This window comes from Streptopelia decaocto (genome assembly GCF_964273445.1).
Source record: "Streptopelia decaocto genome assembly, chromosome: Z".
NCBI classification, from domain to species: Eukaryota; Metazoa; Chordata; class Aves; order Columbiformes; family Columbidae; genus Streptopelia; species Streptopelia decaocto.
The window spans coordinates 69,455,270-69,478,617 of NC_138657.1; the positions used below are offsets into that span (position 1 = coordinate 69,455,270).

The window sequence follows — 23,348 nt, forward strand, 5'->3', positions numbered from 1 at the left end:
GAGATGAGCTAGCAGACCACTGATTTACACTTTCTTTGTTTTTATGAATGATGTGAAATTCTCAGGAAGCTTCTGACATTTGTACATGAGGTCAATACCCTGTTACCGTGTGTTGCATATAGTAATGGGCTGACATTTTCTGAATGGCAAAACACCATCAGTCAACCTCCTTGCAGTTTGAAGTGATTCTAAGTAAAATGGTTTTGCTTCCAACTAAGCACAGCTGCTGCTCTTCCAGCTGAAACTGGACAAAATGGGGAGAAAAAAGAAGATAAACTTGTGACAAATGGCAAAAGGATGTTTTCAGAGGGCTTGCTTAGATCACCAGGTTGTAAGTTTTATAGAATAATTTCTAGATAGGAGAGGGATTTTGTACTCTGTATTTCAAAAGATTTTTCCTTTCCTTTTTTCTACTTTGTTGCTAGGTTTTTAAAACAAGAGCAATTACAGGAAAATACATACGAGAGGTTGTTATCAAACCCTGTTCTTGCAAAGCATACTTTAAACATATCTTTCTTTTGGAAAAGCCAAACCAAGAGATCCTTCTGCAAGAAGTGGAGGAATGAGGATGCATCATAACAGGGTATTTCATCTCCAAGAGCCAACTGCCTTATAAGTGCCTTATTCCCATTGATTTCATGCTTGGATCAGAACTGGGTGCCTTGCTCTGGGTTCTGTTTCCACTGAGTGAGTTGAGCATTTGCTTATCTGTATGGGGCCAGTTTACAGGTTTGGGACACTGGCAGAAAGAAATAGCGTTTGAATAGGATGCAAAGGAAAAATATCCCTCTGTTTGCAGACACCTTTGATTTTAAACTAGTTACATTGTCCTTAAAGTTAGCATGGAATAAAAACTTCTCTTCAGCATTAGTATGTGAAATGTCGTGCCTCTGGTGAAGGAGATGGCTTGCATTTAAAACGTTGCACTAGCTGATGAATAGATTTGAATTTTCATTTTCCTGTCTGAGTGTCAGGATAGTTAGTAACACAGGTGATGAAGCACTGGAGAAGTGCTGTATTTGCAGCCTGAACATAAAGCAGGAGGCTGAAACTCTTCCCAAACACAAATGAGAACTTGTATAAAGTGTTCATTTTGATATGGAGAATGTCAACAGTTTTGTTTAAATGAGCAAACAGCATTTTCCCAAGGAGACCATTTCCAATAACAGGGGGTTTTGTCAGCAAAACAGCTTCCAACACTTTCAAAACACTTTCCAAAGAGTCAGGCCTGGCTAGAAGCTAAATAACTCGTATCTCCAGTTTTACAGCTGTGGAAATTAGTGCAGCACAAATATTTCCAGGGGCTGCATTTAGAGACTCGTACTGCCGTACCTCTGCTTGGATGCTGTATGGAAAACAGTGCTGATCCATTGAAGAAACCTGCCCAGACTATGGAGCAGCTCTGTAAAGAGTCTCTTGCAGTGGTTTTGCAATCAAGGGCATGTTAGGAACAGTTTCCCTGCTTAAGACAAAAAGTTACATTTCAGCAAAAACATTGGTGGAATGCAAGGAATGCCATCCGGGAGAAACACCACAAGAGGTTGGAGGTTTCTTTCCTTCAGACTGGATTACCACACACGAGTTATGCTCCTTTTTTGAGGTTTCCTGTGTTTTGCGTGAACCTGTGTCCTTGAAATGCCATGCAAGAGTAACACTCCAGAGCCACAGGTGGCACCTGGTTGTAGGATCAGAAAGATGAGGGAGTCCTGGTATGCAAAAGGTCTTTGAGACCATGTCCTTGAACTTGAACTGCTTTCTGCAAGCATTCAGGTTACACAGATGGCACTGCAACAAGGCAGGCTGGTTTGGTATGGCTAAAGAAATCAATCCAAAGGGCAGAAAAAACCCCTTACATCTATCTACTCTTTATTTGCAACCAGTTGAGAAGTTGCACTGGCAGAGCTGTGCCAACAAAGCTCTTAGGAAGTGGGGCACAATAGTATAAAATAGCCCAAGGTGTTCGTCACCAGTGGGATAGAAACAGTCCGCGTAAGCTAAAGAGTAGGGGGACCCAGGGGGTCCAGGTGTTATCAGGTATCAGAGGTACGACTTCTGTTCTACACACCCCTTTAGCAGAGCATCAGCAGAAATACATCTTGAATTTGGAGGGGCTTCAGCAGCAGAGTTATGTGGGCAGGAAAACATTTTGCTTCTAGAACCGATACAGTTCAGCAATATTTAGCTTGTGTGTTCTCTGTGTGTGCGTATCTGTGTATCTCTTGCTCTAAAAGTAACCTCTATTCAAGAGTATGCTATCCTTAGTGATGAGGGAGCAAGCAGTATTTTCTGAAAACTCGACATTATATTTTCTGCTAACTCTCCATCTTACATCAGACTTTTAGAAGGGAATTTTGAAATAAGGCAAAAGAAGAAATGAAGGGGTAATCTTTTAAATCTGCAGATTTTTGAACAGTCAGTTCAAGTGGGTCACTCGATCTTTGTGCAACTGTTTATCTTTCTTTCTGCATTCTCATTGCTGCCACTTACAGTCCCTGGTGGCTACACCATGTGCGCCTTCCCTTAGGTGCTCATTAAAAGGATGGCAAGCAGATTTTATAACATGCTTCTGCAAGCCTTGGTTTACATAGCTGGTCATGTGCATTGCAACACTTCACAGACCTCTTTAGGCAGATGCCCTTCTAACATGTTGTTTTCATTTTCAATAAAAAGTTGAACTAGATGGTTCTTGGGCTTGAAGTTTTTTAATGTTTTAAACAAAGCAAGTCACTAACTCTGTGAAATTCATATTTCATCATTTCGTTAGCAACTATCAAAATGCATTTGAGAATGTGAGACGTATTCATATAAGCTCTGGTAATTTATTTTTCCGTGTTTTGAAGCCTTTTTCTAAATGATTGGCCTGTGGTGTAATAAATGAGATTGATTTGATGAAGATTTGACCAATATTAAAATAACTTTATCAGGTCTGAAGGGAATTCCTGAAAAGAAACTAATGTAAGCATTTGCTTACATCCCATTCTGCTTCAGTTTATTCCTGATTAAAAGGCTCATTTAAGTAGTTTCTTCTCCAAATGCAACCTTTATGTTACAGTCACTCAAAAGCACAGAAGAATAATACATGCACCAAAGCAGCTTGTCATTGGGCAATTGCAGAATTACGGGTTTGATTCATGCGTTTTGCTGATTCATGCTGGGGTGGTTGCTGAGCCCTTGCTGTTTGCTCTGGGGGAAGCTGCTGGTCTTGCCGCAAGAGCAGCTAACAAACGATATTTTTGGTGATTTCCCCCGCCAGATCTGTTTTTGTAGAAGTGCAGATATTACTGGACCGAGGACTGAGCATCCTCTAGGAGGAATGCGAAGCTCTCATGAGAACTATGTGTGAATGCTTTCATTTGTCAACGAGCTAGCGAGGGAGTGGGGTCGCTTGAACCCTCAGGAGGTGGCAGTGGGACCCCATCCACCCACACCAGAAGAACCAAGTCCACCCAGAAGGGAGTCAGGCCAGGCAGCTGCTAAGCAGTTGAAGAAAGGGTTGTATTTATCTATGCTGTTACAGTTTGTATGGCTCAAAGGATGCAAGGGTTTTAACATTCAAGCCTGCATTTTGGTTAAGTGTTGCAGGCATTGGGTTGGCAAAACAGAGGTTTACGGAAAGTCCTTCCATTCTGAGGAAAATCAAACTGGCGATGCAGTGGGCTATGGCAGGTTCAGATCCACAGCAATCAGTTTAAACCTACTGCTAAAATCTCTGCTTTTCAGAGTTTTATTCTGTGAAAAGAAGTTCCTGGTGGTGTCCCATCAATCCCAGCTGGTTTTGATGCCTGCCCTTCAGTCCTGCTGGCCCTGGCTGAGGGTGCAGCCACGAGTGGGACAGGGGGGCGAGCGATGCCGCGGGGATGGCACCCTGCAGAGACACCGGGCAGCGCTGGTCCGTGCCCAGCGTCAACATCTCTCTGTGAGCCCGTGCCAGAGTGCTGTCCTGGGATAAGTAATGGCTCTGTTCCCTTTCCCTGTATGCTTTCTGTCTTTTTCTTTACATACTCTAATGGAGGGAAGTTTCTTCTCATTCACTTTTGCAGTTAGGGGCATCTTAGAGACAAGCGGTTTATACTGCAGCACCTCTGGACTTTCTGCATATTTGATCTGCTCTTTGCGTGGGACAGAGGATGTAACTGCAGCTGGAGAAGCTGTGTGGGTTTTTCATAACACTTTGAAGGGTGTTGGATACTTCAGTGAAAAAAAACACAGCATAGGTTAAGCAACTGGTGTGGTGTTGACATTCTGATCTTATTACCTCTGGATACAGAGGTACATTCTAGGTACATTCTGATTACCTCTGGATACAGCACTTTCCCACTGCAAGCAGAAATTGATAGAAATCATTAATAGCAAAACAAACTTCACCATAAAGTGATAAAACAAATGGAGACATCTTGTCAGGACAGTGGTGATAGTGGTATGCTTACCCAGGCATGGTTTGTACTTGTAACAAACAGAGGTGCTGCTCGCCTCTTCGCTTTGCTTTAATGGGCAGGGGCATCCTTGTAGTTTGGTTAAGAGAGGACTCACTCCATATTCAGCTATAATCTTGTCTGTGCATGAGGGCCTACACTGAGCATCTCACAGTTCACACCAGCTTTGCAGCTCGGGGAGTCTCTGAGCTGATTCTTCTGCAGCCTCTTCTGCTTATGAAGCAACTCCCTGCAGATCGTGAGAAGCTCTAGCAAAAGAAGCATTTCCTGCTGATCCCTAAAGAAAAGAAAAGGGAAGATAAAAAGTCCGAATTACTAAGGCTCTGCAGTGTGGAGCAGCGTGTACTGGCTTTGCCTCTTGCAGGGAGGTGATGAGCTGAATTGGGACTCTTTGCAAGAAGTTGTTGCAGACCATGGTGCTGCCCCCGCACCAGAATGACCTCAGGGAAAACAAAGAAGGGTAGCATCTCTCCCCATTGCAATGCTTGCATACCACGGGTAGTCTCTCTGTGCATTATACCGTGTCGCAAGGGTAAACTTCTGACAGAAGAGAACAGGAGTCGCTTTCCTACAAGCAGTGGGCAAAGGAGCTGGGGGATGGCCAGGCGCTGTGTGTAGCTGCACAAGATACAGGGGGATCGTGATGTGTGAGTAGACAGCCCATCGTTCATTCTGCTGTTTTATAAATATGCATATTGATATTGCACGTGTAAATAATACCAGGGTATGTTGCCTGCACATGATGTATGTAACCCTGCGGGGCAGGGTGGGGGACAGATACCAAGGCTACTTAATGGGCTTTCTTAATTTAGCAGCCATTAGCGTGCCTCCCCATCAAATGTTTTTAATTCTATGCTTCAGTGTAACCAATGGGTTTATTTCCAGTGCTCCTCACAGGCATAGCTTAGGCCAAGTACAAGTTGAATAACCTTCAGGAAAGCTGTGCTGTCCTTCTGTCAGCCGCTGTCTTTGAAAATTGCCTGCAGAGTTAGTGAGCAGGAACAGTTAAGATTTACAAACAATGATGAAGCTTGTCATGCATCTTTCACCATTCATCATCTGGGTGCCGTGGCTGGGCGGTGAAGTGTTCTTCATAAAAACCAGCTCAGTGTGAAATACACCTCGCAGCAATGTTTACTGCTCTGAAACTCGTCAGCAGCCCTTTATAGTAAATCCAGATTGCGATGTGACATTACAGTATATCATTGCAGAGCGCGCTGGGGTTTACACTAGGAATGAGTGCAGTTCACACCAGATGAGATGTCGAAATTGAGTTATGTAGGAATTTGGCTGTTATATGGGGATAGCTTTTGTTTACTGAGGACTGAAAGTTAGCTTTATATATATAATATATATAATCTACACATACCTGTACTTGTGTGTGGGTGCCTATATCGATATAGAGGTATATATACATGGATATATGAATACACACATGCTATGCGTACGTTCTATATACAAACACTACCTGTGTTCAAATACAGAATTCTCTCACAGGACTCTGTCTTATTTTTATGCTGTTTCTTAAAAATATTTCAGTATTTCACTGAAGTGTTGCATTTTAGTGATAGTTGTTCAGCAGCCTTTTGTTTTCAAAAAATACTGTTGAAAACACAGTTCCTTGAACCTGGTAGTTTTATGATTCCTGACTTGACATACAGAGTGGAAGTTTTGCTGATGGATTTTTAGTTTAGGTTAATTGTGGGTTTTGTAGGGTGGCTATAGCAGGTGCTAAGATTGAATTCCTCGGTAGCAGAGCCAAGGGACCCGTGAGGTGAGTGTGTTACGTGCAGCTGGTCGGCTGCCTTTGGGAGGACGGGGCTCCAGCAAAGCAGAGCTTGCTTCTGATGTCTACACACAATGCAGACGGCTGGTAACTACTGAAACAGTGATAAGGCCCATTGCTGGGCTTTGTTTTGGGTGGGGTTCGGGTTTTTTTGTGTGTGTGAATGTCTCTCAGAGCTTGGGAGATGCAACTTTGAGCAGAAGATTTTAGGGAAATTTACTCAGAAACCTTAAAATACATAAACTACAAAAGTTACTGGTACATCTGGGTGCGTGCTGTGTTGGCAGATGTTCTCCCTGCTTGTTGTCCCTTCAGCAGCAGTGTAGACACAAGGTCATTGAGAATACTGGGTGCCTTTGTCCATTACATAAGTAGGAAGCCAGTGCAAAATATAACCAAGACATTTTGTGTATGTGTAAATTGAGGCTGAGTCTTTGGAAATAAATCTGCTGTCTCATGGATCTGGTAGCCTGAGAAATATACCTGGAGTTAAGCAGAGCTGGCTGTACAAAGTCACGCTGTGTGGTTTGGCCTGTGGACAAGGACAGTAACCTGCGTTAGGTGCTCCAGTGGCAGCTAACTGGGTAAAAAGAAATGAAAGAAAAGACTGGAGATAAACCAGCAAAGTTTTTAAGTGCTTCCTATGTTGTTGTTATTTCAGTGCTATGCTGCAAAACGTGGAAATTAAGTTGTATTTCACTGCCTTTAGTGCTGTGACTGCTTTGACCTCTGTGTTTGAAACAGAACTGGCATGTTCTAGACTCTTCATGGAAGCCTTTTGCTTTTATTATTGCCTGGCTTTTCAACCAGAGGGAGAGATGGGATGTGTGAAATACTATTATATTTAATTTTAGATTTCTGAGACACATGCTTGGGTATTAAATACAGTTCAGATGTGGAAAAAGGAGTGGGACTGCAGCTGGTACTACCAGAAAGGAGAGCTAACTATACTTCATTTGTCCTCCTCAGCTGTTTTCAAGTCCTGTAGTTGCTTTCTGCTTTGAGTGCTAATCCTGCAGTGAAATCATGCTTTTCTAGCTCAGAACAGTTTCCACAAATGTGCTTATTGTTACTGATTTTATTTAGTTGATTTATTATATTTTCTAAAAAAAAAACCCAACACTGTTAAGGTTACCTTTGACTCTGCTGCAGGCAGTTTGAAGGTAAAGTTTCAGATCTACTAACTGTGTAAATACAGAGGCTTCCAGGCATACCAACAGCATTCTAGACTTGTTTATATTCATATTTAGCTTAATAATACAGTACTAATCTCACGTGCTTCTTTACCAGAGGCTTTAGAGGATCCAGTGAGGTTTCTTAGAGGTGATGGGGGTGGGGGTGAGGGGGTGGAAGTGTTAAGCACTATTTACAATTATTTTTTTTTACTTTCTCCTTCTATTTTGAGAGGGGAAAGTTCAGACATCTTTTATGTTACTCTCGTGGCTTGAATTAGAGGGGTGGAGAATAAAGCTGTCACTTAGAAAGTAGTGGTTTCACATGCCAGAATGTTGCATATAAAATCAAAGGGACATATTTCTTCACAACCTTGACTGCTTTATGTACCCATTCAGTTTCTAGTAAGTTTACTAAGCTGCAGTCTTCAGATATGTATAGTGAGTGGTGCCTTGACACAGGGATGCCGTAATAGCCTTAGGAAGCCTGAAGTCTTTATGAATATTAGGTTAGTGCAAAAGTAATTGTGTTTTTTTCATTGTTGAAGTTTGCCATTTGATATTGGCATACATTCTTAAATAAATATGGTTATGTTATACATAATTTTAATGGACTTTTCTCACTTTATGCTTTTTTTTTTGCTACTGACTTATTCCTTGGTGTTTATTTTATATTTAGTTTAGACTATGGAAATTATGTTAGACAAAAAGCAAACTAGAGTTATTTTCTTACTCGAGTTCAAAATGGGTCCTGAAGCAGCGGAGGCAACTTGTAACATCAGCAATGCCTTTGGCCCAGGATCTGTTGATGAACATACAGCGCAGTGGTGGGTGAGGAAGTTCCACAAAGGAGACAAGAGCCCCAAAGATGAGGAGTGTAGTGACAGGTATCACAGAATCACAGAATGAAGCTGACAACAACGAATAGAGACTAATCATCGAAGCTGATCCTCTTACAACTACATGAGAAGTTGCCGGAGAACTCAACATCAACTGTTCCACAGTCGTTCGGCATTTGAAGTGAATTGGAAAGGTGAAAAAGCTCAATAAGTGGGTGCCTTGTGAGCTGACTGAAAATAAAAATAATCGTCATTTTGGAGTGTTGTCTTCTTTTATTCTACACAACAACAAACCATTTCTCAATAACATTGTGATGTGCAACAAAAAGTAGAATTTACACGACGAGCATCGGCAACCAGCTCAGTGGCTGGACCGAGAAGAACTTCCAAAGCACTTTCCAAAGCCAAACGGGCAGCAAGAAAAGGTCATGGTCGCTGTTTGGTGGTCTGCTGCCGCTCTGATCCACTGCAGCTTTCTGAATCCCTGCAAAACCATTCCATCTGAGAATCTGCTCAGCAAACCGATGAGATGGACCAAAAGCTGCAATGCCAGCAGCCAGTACTGGTCAACAGAAAGGGCCAGATTCTTCTCCATGACGATGCCCAAGCACACGTCACACAATCAATGCTTCAAAAGTTGAATGAATTGGACTACAAAGTTTTCCCTCATCCGCCATATTCACCTGATCTCTCGCCAACCAACTGCCACTTCTTCAAGCATCTTGACAACTTTTTGCAGGGAAAACGCTTCCACAACCAGCAGAATGTAGAAAATGCTTCCCAAGAGTTTTCAAATCCCGAATCATGGATTTTTACGCTACAGGAATAAACAAACTTATTTCTTGTTGGCAAAAATGTGTTGCCTGTAATGGTTCCTATTTTGATTAATAGAGATGTGTTTGAGCCTAGTTAGAATGATTTAAAATTCACGATCCAAAATTGCAACTACTTTTGCACCAACCTAATACATAATCAAAACACTATTGCAAAGCTTCTCATTTAATGTCCCATTCTTACAGATGACTCATTCCTCTCGCAGTGTCTGCTGTTTGTAGGTTGAAGGAGACTTCAGGAGCTAGGGCAATAATTGGTAAAAATACTCCAGAAGGGTGCAACATTAACAGTATTTAGTGCAGTGCTGGCATCCAGTTCTTGCTGTCCAGACATCTCTGAATTTGGATTAAATGGGTAAGTGCTGGCTGAGACTAAGGAAAAAAATACGTGTCTGGTGTGCGAAGTGACTTAATTTTATGTTGTTTTCTCACACTCATACAAAGGTCTTGTGGTGGGGTGGTATTTTGTTACAGTGACCCTGCAAGGAATCAAGGCAAACCTATCTATAAAGCACTGTAAAAATAGTCCAGGAGGAAATTGCTCATAATGGGGGAAAAAAAAAAGAAACAACACGCCGCAAATAAGCTAACAGCATGTTGGCTGATTATAATGACTGTCTTGCAGCATCCAGGAATTGTCAATCATACCTTAATGTTTCTAGAAGTGAAAAGTCAATGTGTAGTTGTTTAATTTGACATGACTCTCAGGTTGAGAAAGTGTAATCGCTGGAGGGGACAGTTAAGTAGCTGTGCTCCGTGTCAGCCTGTCTCGCTCCGACTACTGCACTAAACGCTTTCCTGATGAGCGATAGATTTGGTTAAATACCAGGATAATTGCTAGCTACAGCATCCAGCACTCTTTTAATGCCTTGTACTACATCTGTATTAGCTCTTGCCTGAGGCTGTTTGAGGTTTCTGCAGGGAAGAAGGCATGTAGGTTCAATTATGTTGTTCTCCTTCGGGTTTTGAAGGGCAATTGTTGCAGAGCTAAACAAGCTATAATAAATTACATTCCGGGTCTTCCAAACCTGTTGAAGAACATCAGACATGCAAGTGCTGTAGCTGCCTTCTGATTTAAGTGACATTTTGTTAGTCTGCCACACCGAAAGCACACGAATAATTATTTAGACAAAGGGGTTTTTAACTTGAAAAATGGAAAAATATCAAAGTCATCTTGCTACACTGGTACGAAGCCAGCGAGCTTGTTTTGCATGCTATGAAAGTATTTACTTCCCCTCATTGCTTCCACGCATGTAAATAAGATCCTATGCAAATCCATATTCATGCTCATTGTGCGTAAGCCAAATAAGAGGTGGACTTAGCTCTCCCCTCTGTAATTAGGAGGGTGTCAGCATTTTCATTACCCTGTTGGTGTTTTGAGGGGAGGACGTGGATCAGCTGGGTGCTCCCTTCAGCTGGGACAAGATGTGACAGAAGCTGGAAACATCTCAGCACAGAGAGGGAATTGCAGCTCACTTTAAAAATGTTTGAAAGAGGTCATGGAGGGGCGGGGGGCAGGGCATTTATTTTTGAAATAAGCTTCTCTTACAAGTCTGAGAAGATCTGGAGACTGGTTTTGAAGTATCTTCAAGATTGAACACTTCATTTGGTGAAATTAATTTTAGTATGTGATCCAGAAAGAGTGGGAGCCAAGTTAACTACATAGGACTCTGCGTGGCTCATTTCAAAATAAACCAAGCAGTTGTGATTTTGTTTCTTCTTTAACACTGGCATTTACATGTTTGAATTTATTTCCTGATTTTTCGTAATTTTACAGTGCCACTTTTACAGCTCTATGCCTGATGTTTATCTCACAGTATCTGTTAAATTAGTGAAGTTGAACAAGCAGAAGGTTTGCGTAAGGTCTGCATCACACCCTGTATGCTGTGGGTAGCATGTTTATTTGCCCCAAGCATGGCACTAATCATGTCTTAGACTGCTGAAAGTAAAATAATGTTTTAGTCTAGTTTGTCACTGGTTTTGTTTCCTTTCTGGACATGAAAGAAAAAGAAAAATCAATGAGCTCTCTTTCCTGTTCACTTATAAATCATTTTCCCTTTCTAGTTCTGTCTTGGGGCAGTTGCAGACATTGCAAGGAGTATTTTATTTTCCCACTCTGAAACGACTGTTTACACTAGATTTTTTTTTAGTGATCTTTTTGTATTGGCTTTTGGCTATATAAAACACATTTTGATAAATTTCAGTCAGACCTAGATTTGAGCTAGCTGTGTACCCTTAAATACAGTTTAAAATCTCCTAAATACTCTTAAGTCAATACTTTGCTTTCTCCATGTCTTGGATAAATATGAGCTTCCAGTTCATAAAGCTGTCTCTACCAGATGTGTCAAACTCATCTTGCCCCAACTCTTCCCTGACTCACAAGGGTTTTCAGGGACTTAAATTTTGCATATTGAGTTTCTGATTTTTCTAAGGGATAGAACTGCATGTGATTTGTGTGCAAACAGAGTCTCCAGTGGAGTTAAACAACATTGCTTTGTTGAGAGGCATCTGCTGTGTTGCTGTTACACAGACATTTTTGCAGGGACTAACCCAGATGGAGCTGTAACTGCCTAAACTGTAGTTGAAAAGGAGCAAGGAGATTGATCGATCGATTTTAGAGCTTTTCTGCCACTTAAGGTCCATCTTTCTGACTTCAGACTGTGGCAAGCAAGGGCAAGGAAAGCCCAGGTTGAAAATTGGTCAGATACACTCAGACTCACTCAAGTAACCTAAGTAAGGAAAGATGGCATGAGAGCACTGATATGACCTAGTACCCTTGTAGGAAACTAAAACAACCAAGGTTTTTAGACCTTCGTGACCTTCAGCTTGTAGACCATAAACTGTGATCTCAGGGGAGTCTGACCCTTCCTAGCAAGGCAGCTGCTATCAGGATCCTGAATAAAGTGCTGGACACTGGTGGGTTGTCAGTCACAGAATCACAGAATGTCAGGGATTGGAAGGAACCTCAAAAGATCATCCAGTCCAATCCCCCTGCCGGGGCAGGGACACCCAGATGAGGTTACACAGGAATGTGTCCAGGTGGGTTTGAATGCCTCCAGAGACGGAGACTCCACAGTTCCCCTGGGCAGCCTGTTCCAGTGTCTGTCACCCTCACTGAGAAGAAGTTTCTTCTCAAATATAAGTGGAACCTCTTGTGTTCCAGTTTGTACCCATTACCCCTTGTCCTGTCACTGGTTGTCACCGAGAAGAGCCTGACTCCATCCTCCTGACCCTTTACATATTAATAAACATTAATGAGGTCACCCCTCAGTCTCCTTCAAGCTATAGAGACCCAGCTCCCTCAGCCTTTCCTCATAAGGGAGATGCTCCACTCCCTTGATCATCTTTGTTGCCCTCCAGCAGTTCCCCGTCCTTCTTGAACTGAGGGCCCAGTCCTACGAGGTCTGCATGGCCATGGCTGTATGAAATCTGCAGGGCCTCCTGGGCCTGGGGAGGCATCATCAGGCACAACCTGTGTCCTGTGGCTGGTGGCACACGGTCACCTCGGAGCAGGACCAGCCTCCATGCCGTACCACTGTTTCACAGTCTGCATTTAATGCTGCGATTGTGTTCATGGAAGTAAACATAAATATAATGCAGCAGGTCTGTCTTAAGCCTAATGTTGTGTGAAACTTCATTTAACTTATTTGACTACCTCAAAAATGTTTTGTGTTCGGTTTTTGTCCCTATTTTCTCAAGTATTGTGACTTATTACAGCAAGATGCCTAAACTTCAGAGGGCATAAATCTCACTTTAAAATAAGTAGCAACATATTTACTCTGTTCATGCATATACCCATCTTGAGCTGTGTATTTCATCAATACTTGCTGAACCGTTTTACTGCGAATCTGCTTGACTTGCTTCCAAATTAAAGTTAATATTATAAATGGTAATACCATGGTAATCTTGAGTCACTTTAAAGCCTTCTGGCTTTTTAAACTGTGAATTCGCTTAAATTGCAAGCTGTAAATGATAAGACTTCTTCTTTCTTCTCTCTTGTTCAATTTTGAGCAGAGTTGTTGATGAGTACGGTCTTACTCACGCTGCACTGACAAACCTCCTGCTGTTTTCACTGGTATGGTACAAGTTGTAGGTCCTTGTTTTCTCCCTTCCCAACAGGGAAGCTTGCATTATAAGAGCATTGAAAAAAACAAATCTGTTCTTTGCAAGTGAAAAATCTATTGTGTCTGCCATAACAGATCACTTTCATTAGACTTAGCATTTTCTCTGATTGTTTAGTTACCTCTGGATTTCCAAAAGCTTGCAAATCATATCCAAAAAAATCTTTCAAGCTGTATAGTATGGTACTTTCACAGTGAGCCAGTATTTTCTAAAATTAAGACTTGTCATTAAACCTGAAAGAGTTGCTGCTGTCATTATTAGCTGTTTGGTTACTCTTTGAGCATTGTGACTGATGACAGTGGGCATGGATTTCGTCTTTGTTTTATAGATTGAAAGTGACATCAGCAACAATAAAAATGTAAAGAGGGGTGACCAGATTTAACATTTAAATTTATATGGTTAGTCCTGGTGTTGTGAAAACTGTGATATTCTCCCTTTTTTCCTGATGTGCTGGTGAAGATTAACAGCCCTTCTGACCCTGGAGCAGAGAGACATTCAGCCAAAATAGTGTTGTGTTCAGATTTCTGTGCAGAACACCAGAAGTTTATACATGATTGTTAAAGCTCTTAGGATCCTATTTCTGTTCTTTAGTACAGCTACACAAGGGAGGAATCTTGTGCTGTTATTTTGTCTCTCGGCCTATTCTGCTGCTTGATAACATGATCCTGAACCTTGAGTGCACTCTTTCTTTTAAAATTACCATTGCTTTTCGAAAAGCAGTTCACCTATGGAAAATGGCAGTGCGTGCTTTAGGTAGGACAATGATGCTTCTAGAGGCAGTTGTTCCCAAGGAACTTCTTGTTTTCACAGATTTTAAATACATATACCAAGCAAAATAAAGACAACTATGTTTTTGTCATAGCAATGCCCAGAAGCAGATGATGAGTTGGAGTCACTTGCTGTCTCCTGTGTCACACTACAGATAGATGTAGCATGTGAGGCCTTTCCTCAAAACGGGGAGCAGACCCCACTTCTCTCCCTCTGCACCCGCAGTGTCTGCAGTCATCCCACAGAGAAGCAGCGGGGAGTCTTCTGCCCCTTCGTTCTCACATGCTGCCAGGTGACAACTGTAGTAGGCGTGTGTGACTACATTGCCACGGCTGATGGCCACTGGGGATGTCCGTTTCGGTCACCTCTGTGTGGCATTATCAGTTGGTTAGGTGGTGCTGGGGACATGTGGCAGAGCCTGCATCATCAGCACAGGAGAAGATGCAGACCCCAAAGGAGGTGGATGGTAAGAAGTCTCCAGAATATTAGCGTGGGGTCACCAAACAATGCCTGAGGGGGCTGTAGGGTGGAGAGAGATGACACTGTGTTCTCCTCCTTAGACCTAGCTGGAAATTGTTCTGATAAAATCTTGAGCTCTGAAAAAAATCCAGCCTACTGGTTGTTTTTGTTAAAATCATACATTCCTGCAGAGTCACGGTGGGACAAGCAGAGGGTTCAACTGGACACCCACCTTCTTTCCTCAGCAGGCTCACATGGATGGTGGGTCCTGTCCTGGCTCTGCTGGTTTTGCCTTGCCACCAGAGGTTGCCACCTGTTCACATGGTTGTGTGGCCTCTTCTGACCTGGATCTCTGGAATGGTTTGTTTTCTTTTTCATGGGAAAACAAAACAAAACAAAACAAAACACAAAGACCAACAAATACAACAAAAACAAAACCAAAAAGCCTTCCTTTTCAAAAAAACTCAGCTCATGGGAAAGCCCAGTGAGTCCCAAGCCTCCTTGGCCCCATACCACAGCAATTTTCTGCAAAACCAGTCCTGGCTGGATAAAATACCCAGAATAGGTGTTTGGGCATGCACACTAGTAGCTGGCAAGATAATAAGATGTTTCTCATGAGAAGTGATTTATATGTGTTTTTTTAAATCTTGTTTTTAATCACTATAGGAATAAGAAAAACAGTCCAAAAAGTGGATTTGAAGTCCATTTTTTTCTCAGAGATGCTTTTGTCTTTTGCCAGTGTTTTGAGTACAGCACACCAGGGACATCTCTTTTTTTGATGGAGAATCAGTCTCCAGTGTTGTGTGTGGAATAGAAAAGCAGTATCTTACCTCCAGGAATAAAGAGATGAAAGGTCCCAGCTTTGTCACAGCCTTGTTATGTGATGAAGTAAATCGCTTCATTCCTCTGAGATTCCTTTGCTGCTTCTCAGCTGGTAGCAGATCTGCAAATACCCACATCCCTCACACAGTGTCTTATACACCTTTTCTGGAAGTCAGTGCATTGCATATGGTCGCATGACCGCTCTCTGATCATCCAGTCCAATCCCCCTGTCGGAGCAGGAACACCCAGATGAGGTTCCACAGGAACGTGTCCAGGCGGGTTTGAATGTCTCCAGAGAAGGAGACTCCACAACGCCCCTGGGCAGCCTGTTCCAGTGTCTGTCACCCTCACTGAGAAGAAGTTTCTTCTCAAATGTAAGTGGAACCTCTTGTGTTCCAGTTTTCACCCATTACCCCATGTCCTGTCATTGGTTGTCACCGAGAAGAGCCTGGCTCCATCCTCGTGACACTCACCCTTGACATATTTATAAACATTAATGAGGTCACCCCTCAGTCTCCTCTTCTCCAAGCTAAAGAGCCCCAGCTCCCTCAGCCTTTCTTCATAAGGGAGATGCTCCACTCCCTTAATCATCTTCGTTGCCCTGTGCTGGACCCTCTCCAGCAGTTCCCTGTTCTTCTGGAACTGAGGGGCCCAGAACTGGACACAATATTCCAGATGTGGTCTCACCAGGGCGGAGTAGCAGGATTTAAATAAGTGACTAGGAAATGGTAGGGAAGGAAAAGGGAGATGCCTTTGGTATTTTAGTGCGATGCCTTTTCTTTCAGGTTGAAAATACCTCAGGTCCGTGACCACATCTGAGCTCTTTTGTGATGCTGAGGTCATCGTGCTTCTTGTGTAATCATACAGAATGTTTACCCAAAAAATCCTTCATGGAAGTGCGCATTTTACCCTGTTACCTGGCAGTGGGAAATGTCTGCTTTACACTGAGGTGCCCCGTTCCTGCAGAATGTTTCACTTAATATCTTCCAAAATGGTAAATATGTGTGTGAAACCATTACAGTCATGTCTCTTTATATGGAGGGAACTAACCATCGGGGTTCCTGGTAGTGAAATTTAAACTGGGGAGCTTTCTGCAGAGTTGAACTTCTTTGTACCTTGCTGAGACCCGGCTCAAGCAGAGTGAGCATTTCTAAAGAATACCTTGCACAAGAAGTGAGTAACCATTCACTTCTGCCACCCCAAAACCAAGCTTTTACCAGCTGAATATCACTCATTGCCTTTCAGTCATACAAAGCAAAGGTGCACGTCTCAACACACCTGATCCTCCTGAGGTTTTTTGGAGGTGCTTCACCCTCTGCCTTTCCTGGTCCTACAGCAGTGGCTTAGTGACATCAAGTTAGCCCCAGAATGTAACACTGGTGACAGCAGAAATTGTTGGTTTGTCAGTACTGCTCTGGTCTGGATTGTGTCTGCAAGCATGTAGGGTGATTGCTCCGTAATGGATTGGTATAGTTTCAAGGTAGGTTTTGGAGTCTCAGAAAAAAAGCCCGTGCTTCCCTAACGTCGTCCGTGCATCCTCCCTGTCTTAACTGGTGCTGAATCAGAAGTGGAAAGCCTTGTTTGATTGTTTCACGTTGTTGTAAGAAAATTTAAAGCCAGAGGTGAGTGAGTTCAACAAGAGGATATTTTTTTCAGCTTCTGGTTTCTAATTACATCAGTTATAGCCCTGCCTTCTTAGTTGCTAAAAGTACAAGCATGAACTGGAAAAGAATGAGATAATCCATGGTAAAGCACGCTGAATAAAGATCTCCATTCAGATCTTTACCTTTTATCCCGAGTTCCTAATGCCAAGAATTAATACTATTTGAAAATGCACAATGAATGTGCCCTATTGTGGGCATCCAAGATAATCCTAATTGCTTTAAATGTTAGTGAGAAGGGTAAGTGTTTGAGAAAGCATTTGAGGGGGAAAGGGCTCTACTGTGAAATAGTATATCTGCGTTAAGAGGCACAGAGGGTACATGTTTTCGGTTCCAGATCCTTAGGCTTGTTTTCATTTTTGCATTGAAAAGCAGCTCTACGTGTCACTCTTGAGATTTCTTATCAGGGGGGAAATAACCATGGACATAAGTTTCTAGAACAAGCCTGGTTGCCTTTGTGTTATGTGCAAATCAGAAAAGGAGCACCACTCCCATTTTCTCCTAAGCCGGTCTGCATTACAGTCAGAACAGTCTACAACATTAAAGCGAAAATTGCAGAGACATTTCAGGTTGTGTACGTAATAATGTGGAGTTCAGTTTTAAGGCAGATCCAGAGCCAAGTTTCCATTAGCCCCTTGTTACTATTTGGTTTCTGTCTCCCTGTCAGACTGATGTCTCCTGTTCCTGTCTGCTGTGTATAACCCTGCTTCTAAGAAGCCTGCACCCATGCCGTGGTGTGGTGACCAGCTGCAGCGAGCAGAAACCCTTGGCTTCAAGTGGACTTCCAGAATTTGTGGGAGCCCTCACCAGGTCCAGGTCTGTGATGAGGCCCAAGGGATAGGAGGAGAAGAACAGTCAATAAGGAACATGTTTACACACTTGCAGCCATTGGCATGAATTCACAGTAGGAACCGTTTTCATCCCGAGCAAGAGAAATGTAAGGAAGGAGACAGCAATGGTTTTTTAGATAGTTCACACAGAGTAGCAGCAAAAGAACTAAAAGATATTGAGGATTCATTGAGCGTCAAAGTCCTTCAGGAACAAGTAACTCCAGCTTAACAAAGTATGAATATTTGTGTTCAAAGGAAATCTTGAAAACAGAGCTGATGAAAGTTTGTCTTGTAATTTTCTTAAAGTTTTACAGCTTCTGGAACCCCTGGTGCTATAGGCTCCTGACTGCTCCTGTCTTAGATCTACACAGAGCAGAATACCAGAGTATGAGACTGATCCCCTTGCCAGGCTGGTTCATGGAGAACAGCCTGTCACTAACACTGGTTTCTTCACCCTAGTGTAAGTCAGTTGTCCTCCATCTTTTCCAATAGTGCATTCACACAGAAAAGAATTGCACAGGAGATTCAGTGGAGATAGATTTTTTTTTTTCCGACATTTCGTTAATTAATGCTCTGCTTAAAGTGTTGAACATTTGGTAACATAGGGTTAAGCACTCCGAAGATGAGGCAGCTGAATGGAGGTTGCTTAGGAGAAATGGCCTCAAGTTGTGCCAGGGAGGTTTAGATTGGATATTACGAAAAACTTCTTCACAGAAATGGTTGTCAGGCATTCGAACAGGCTGTCCAGGGAAGCGGTGGAGTCACCATCCCTGGAGGTGTTTAGATGAGGTTCTTAGGGACATGGTTTAGTGCTGGAGTTAGGTTAGGTTATGGTTGGACTTGATGATCCTGAGGGTCTTTGCCAACTGAAATTAATCTGTGATTCTGTTCTAACTTAACTTGGCCTTTCTGCATGCGTTTGTGTCGAGATTTCATCTTATAATGATATACAGCAAAGTCAGGGCAGACCCTAGCACTGTTGTTTGCCATTCTCCACAGTAGGAAAATTCTGGTTTTCTGTCCTGCACTTTTTTTGGTGTGTCTTCTTCTCAGTTGCTGGGTCAGATGATTCTGATGGCTTTCTGAGTGCCTGATTTTGCAGCAGGAACTGTGTTTTTTGTTTGGTTAGTTTGGTTTGGGTTTTTGACCTAATGCTTTGTCAGGCAGTTGCCATGTGTGTTAGGGTGGCTGTGGTAGCGTGGCAGGCTGTTTGCTGGCTGTGGGTGGTGGAGTCAGCCCTCCAGGGTCCAACTGAGCAGTGGAGTGGCAGGGTACCATTGACTTGGGCAGAAACTGGCCATTGTTTTCAAACTGAATGTGACCCCCGGTGTTTCCAGGCCACCCTTGGCTACAGAGATAATATGAAGAGCTGTTCTTGTCTACTCTCATGCCTAAAACCCAGGGACGCTTTAGTGGAGCCCTGGTGCCCTGGAGCTGCCAGCAGCAGTCTGGTTCCACGCCCCTTCATCCTGCATGCCTGCTTGTGTTTGCACACGTGTGTGTACGGACCGCGAAGAAATGCATGGGCCTTAGCAGCATGTGGGACTGGCATTCTTACTTATTTTCCTTTTCGCTGAAATAGAAGGTGAAAGAGTTTTGAAAAATGAATTGTACCTCTCAACTTTAAGTCTTTAAAAATGGCTCTTTATTGAGAGTTTAATAGCTTTTTAAATGTAAACTCAGGAAAATATTTACTTTCCAAGCATGAATATCCTTCTGCTTTCTCACATCACTGAAAAGTGTATTACTCTTTTCAGTCCATTGAATTCCAGGGATCACTCATGTTAAAAGTCAGTGCAGTTGCCATTGTCAGAAGATGTAAGGTTTTGTGTTTATGGTTGGAATACCTTCTCGCTTCTTTTCCTGTGTGATACTAGCCAAAATTTTTTCAGATTCATATAACTCATAAGTATTCAGGTGCTTTCCGAAGGGTAAAAGGTAATTAGATCAAGGAATGGTCTTTAAAAACTGTCACAGACCCAATTCTGGTAGTGTTATTTACACGGATAAGGGCTGTGTAACAACGGTGGGAGGATCAGCCGCAAGCCTCAAACAGGTGAAACTCATAGACTTAAATCAAAAAGAACATGGGTTTTGTTTCTTTGAACTTGGAACTTCTAGATTTTATTGCTGTGTGATTAAAACAGTGGAACAGAATTGCTCATTTCCTTTTTCCTGCCTTTTTACAGCTACAAGTCCCAGTCCAAGTATCTTGCTCTTATTACGAGCATTACACCTATCTGCTGCTCCTTGCTTGAAGTGGAAGTCTTTCCAAGGAAGCAGTGCAGGGTTTGCATAGAGGAGCAACACTGTCATCTGCTAGAGATAATATCTTGGTAGTGCCAGGTTGTTTTTTAAAATCTGTGTAGCTGTAGTTACATACCCCTGTGCACATTCACAGACCAGCATATATAGTCCAAATTGCCTAACCGTCAAAACTGTGATAAATTTGGAAGTCAGTGGAAGAACAAACCGTGTTATTGAGATCAGTGCTTCAATCCCTGAGATGATTTGTGAGACCAACCAGTTGGTGACTGGAACTGTTCCCATGTAATGACACTTCAAATTTGAAGTTTGATCGGGGTGTCTAATGCCCTTTGAGAAATGTTGGGAGATGGCAGAACTGCACTGGTCCAGAAGGCTTAGGAGACACTGCTTGTCGTGCTAAGAAACAGGTGTGGGTGTCTGTCTACCAAAAGAGTTGCCCTCTGTGTCATTCCACAGGTTTAAAATAAATTAACATAGAGTTGCTGGAAAAATGGATCATGAAAGTAAAGTGGCGGTTTTACCGTGGTAGGGTTTTAACATCCATGCTGTAGCATGTTGGGTGGGTTTTCTGTGGGTTCTTTCCGTTTAGAAAAAATATTTCTTTAAGTTTGTCACAGAGATTTATAGATCTCAGTATTTAAAAATGGGCCTTTCCATCACTCCAGGCACATGTACGCTAAAAATATTAACAAATCATTTAAAACAAATAACCCTTTTGCCCATTTGGGCTACTCAGGAGTAAAGAAAAAATTGTCCCCTTTCAACCCCAATCGCTTCCTTTGTACTCCTGCCCTTGAGCCTGGGAATACAGACATTCCTTACAGCATATCCTAAATCTTAACACATTGGGCCTTGCTAGATCAGAGCAGAAGGAGGTTTCTGAATCAAGAGAGCTGAGTCCTTGACCCAGTCAGACATGTTGAAGCCACTCTACTGTTTGTTTACTACATAATGCAAGGTACTTCATGGAGAAAGAGATGATTCCTGGTGCCAGACATGACCAGATCCAATAAAAGCTTGTGGTGTTGGCAGGCAAAAGCTAAGCCCTTGAATGACCTTTGAGGAGCTAGTCTCTAGCACATGTCAGGAGAGGTGCTGATTGCTCCATCTTCTGTAGGTGATTTCCCCTTTGTCACTGAACTGAGGACCTACAGATCATCTCTGTTCTGTCCTTTTGTAGTAGTCAAAGCATGAACCACTCCAACAAGTTACTTACCTGAAATACTGCATGGTGTGTGCTTCAGATCATAGGACTGTGGTGCAGACTGGGCCGACCAATGAGTATGTTTGTGCTGTGAGCCTGTTTCACTAGATGAGCCAGCTTCCTTTCCAGAGGAGCAGAAATGTTCCTCTGTTCCTCCACTCGTTTTCCATAACCTGCATGTTTGCATCTGGTTCAAGTCCTAGGAACTCTTAGGCAGAGATGAAATCTCAAGCACTGGCTTAGCAGAGGAAGTGAAGTGGAAAGGCATGTCACATCCTTGTCTAGACACTGAGGATGTGCCTTCTCCTTGGACTCCACCATCACCACGTCTTAGACACTGAAAAGGGAGGCAGGAAACAGGCTCAGGCATCGCCTGGTGTGTTCTTGTGGCAGAAGAAAGCTTGACTTTGCACCCTCCAAAGCATGTTTCTGATTCTCCACTGCTTCTGGGTTTCAGGATTCATGGACTAGAAAAAGTAAAACTCTACAAAGTTGTTCCCAACTACAGGTTACCCAAGTGCTGTTCTGGCCTCCTCTGGGTGCAAATCAGTGCCATCTCCAGCAGTCCAAGGGTTATTCAGGCCTGGAGATGCTGGAGAGACTTGTTTAGCTGTTTGTGCATTTGACCACATCTCAGAGGAAAACGTGATGCTCCAGACCCAGATTCCTCTTTCTGTGTCATTAAACCATTGACAGCCTTCACAGGATATCTAAATACTGTTGGAAGTTGCCTTGACTAATTTGTCGCTACCTCTTCTCTAAGCACTGCACTCTTTTTTTGTCTGTTAGCTAGGAGAAAATGTAATATGGGGTTAATATCCCATTCATGAAGCTAAAAAAAAAGTTCTGTCAGATATAAAAGACAGTAGTAGAGTCTGCTTTGGCAGGGTGATGTGGGAGCTGTGCTTGTCCCTTACACACATCAAAGGAGAGACTTGCGTGAAATCAAGGAGCCAGGTACTGCAAGGTCAAAAATAGGCAAAACTGCCTGAAAGTAACAAAAACTACCATTTTATCTAGTCACAGGAAAAGCAGATGAAAATTACATGTGAGACCTCAACTCTGTAATGTCTTTTCCATCTCTCAGTAACCAGCATTGTGTTTAAAATAAGGACAAAACAGGAAGCTGAGCCACAGGTGGAAGTTACTGCAGAAACATACATTACTACAAAAATGGGATACTGATGTTTTGTAAGAGGGTGTTTCTCCTTTTCACAGCGATGAGGTAGACCCAGATGGCTACTGTTTACTTTCCTCGAATCCCCTTAAATTTTCCTGGCTGTGAAAGTGAAACCTGACCTTTTCTTTTTCATTAAACTTCATTATTGCTAGAAGTCCCCAGGACCTGCAAGTACACAGGGCTCAAGTGCAGAGGAGCTGCTCGCTTAGGCACAGCGGTGCAGTTTGGGGACAGTTTCAACCTCGACTCTGTATTCCCTGTTCTGTGCAGTTGTCCTAGATTCATCATGGCTTCTAAAAAACAAGCCATGGTTGTAAACAATATTCTCTTCTAAAAGATCACAGGCTGGTAATGTTCTGCACTAAACAGTAAAATCCAGAACATAGTAAGTATTGATGATTAAGGTTGTCAGGGGCCCATAGAGCTCCTGCTGTGATTTAGTTCCCTCCAGCTGCTTCAGCTACGATGCATTTTGCTAATTACATCATAGATTTTCCTATTGATGAACAGAATCTGAATTAACACGGGAAGCACTAATGTTACCCTTTCACTATTATTGTTGTACAAGGAGCCGCGGCAGATGCTGGCAGTTAGTTACACAAACATTAGTATTAACGATTGGCCATTTGGAATTGGTGACAAACTGCCGCCCGCCGGAATCCTGAGCCTGAAACCAATCAGGAAGTTAATGAGGAGAGAAATTGCCACTGCAGCTTCCCCTTAATTATATTCACGGTAGGCAGGAAGGGAGTGTTGGGGGTGGATCTCAACTCATCTAAGGTTAGGAAGGTCAGAGACCCTTTTACTTGTTTTTTGTATCTGATGCAAATCGCAATGTTGCAGCAGTTCCTAGCACTTTATTTGTTTTAAATTCTTTAATGTTTGGCCGTAGCCTCAGGCAGCCCGAGGTCTGTAGACAGGTTGGTTTCCAGGGGGTGGAGGGCTTGCAGCCCCCAGACCTGAGGTTCTTT

General features: G+C 42.7%; 1 protein-coding gene across 1 annotated transcript in view; it reads left to right on the forward strand.

Annotated features, from left to right (window-relative positions):
* Positions 1-23,348, forward strand: part of DMRT1 (doublesex and mab-3 related transcription factor 1) — a gene marked incomplete at both ends in the record, with an annotated part of 60,907 nt that overhangs the window by 37,249 nt on the left and 310 nt on the right. The window lies entirely within an intron of this gene.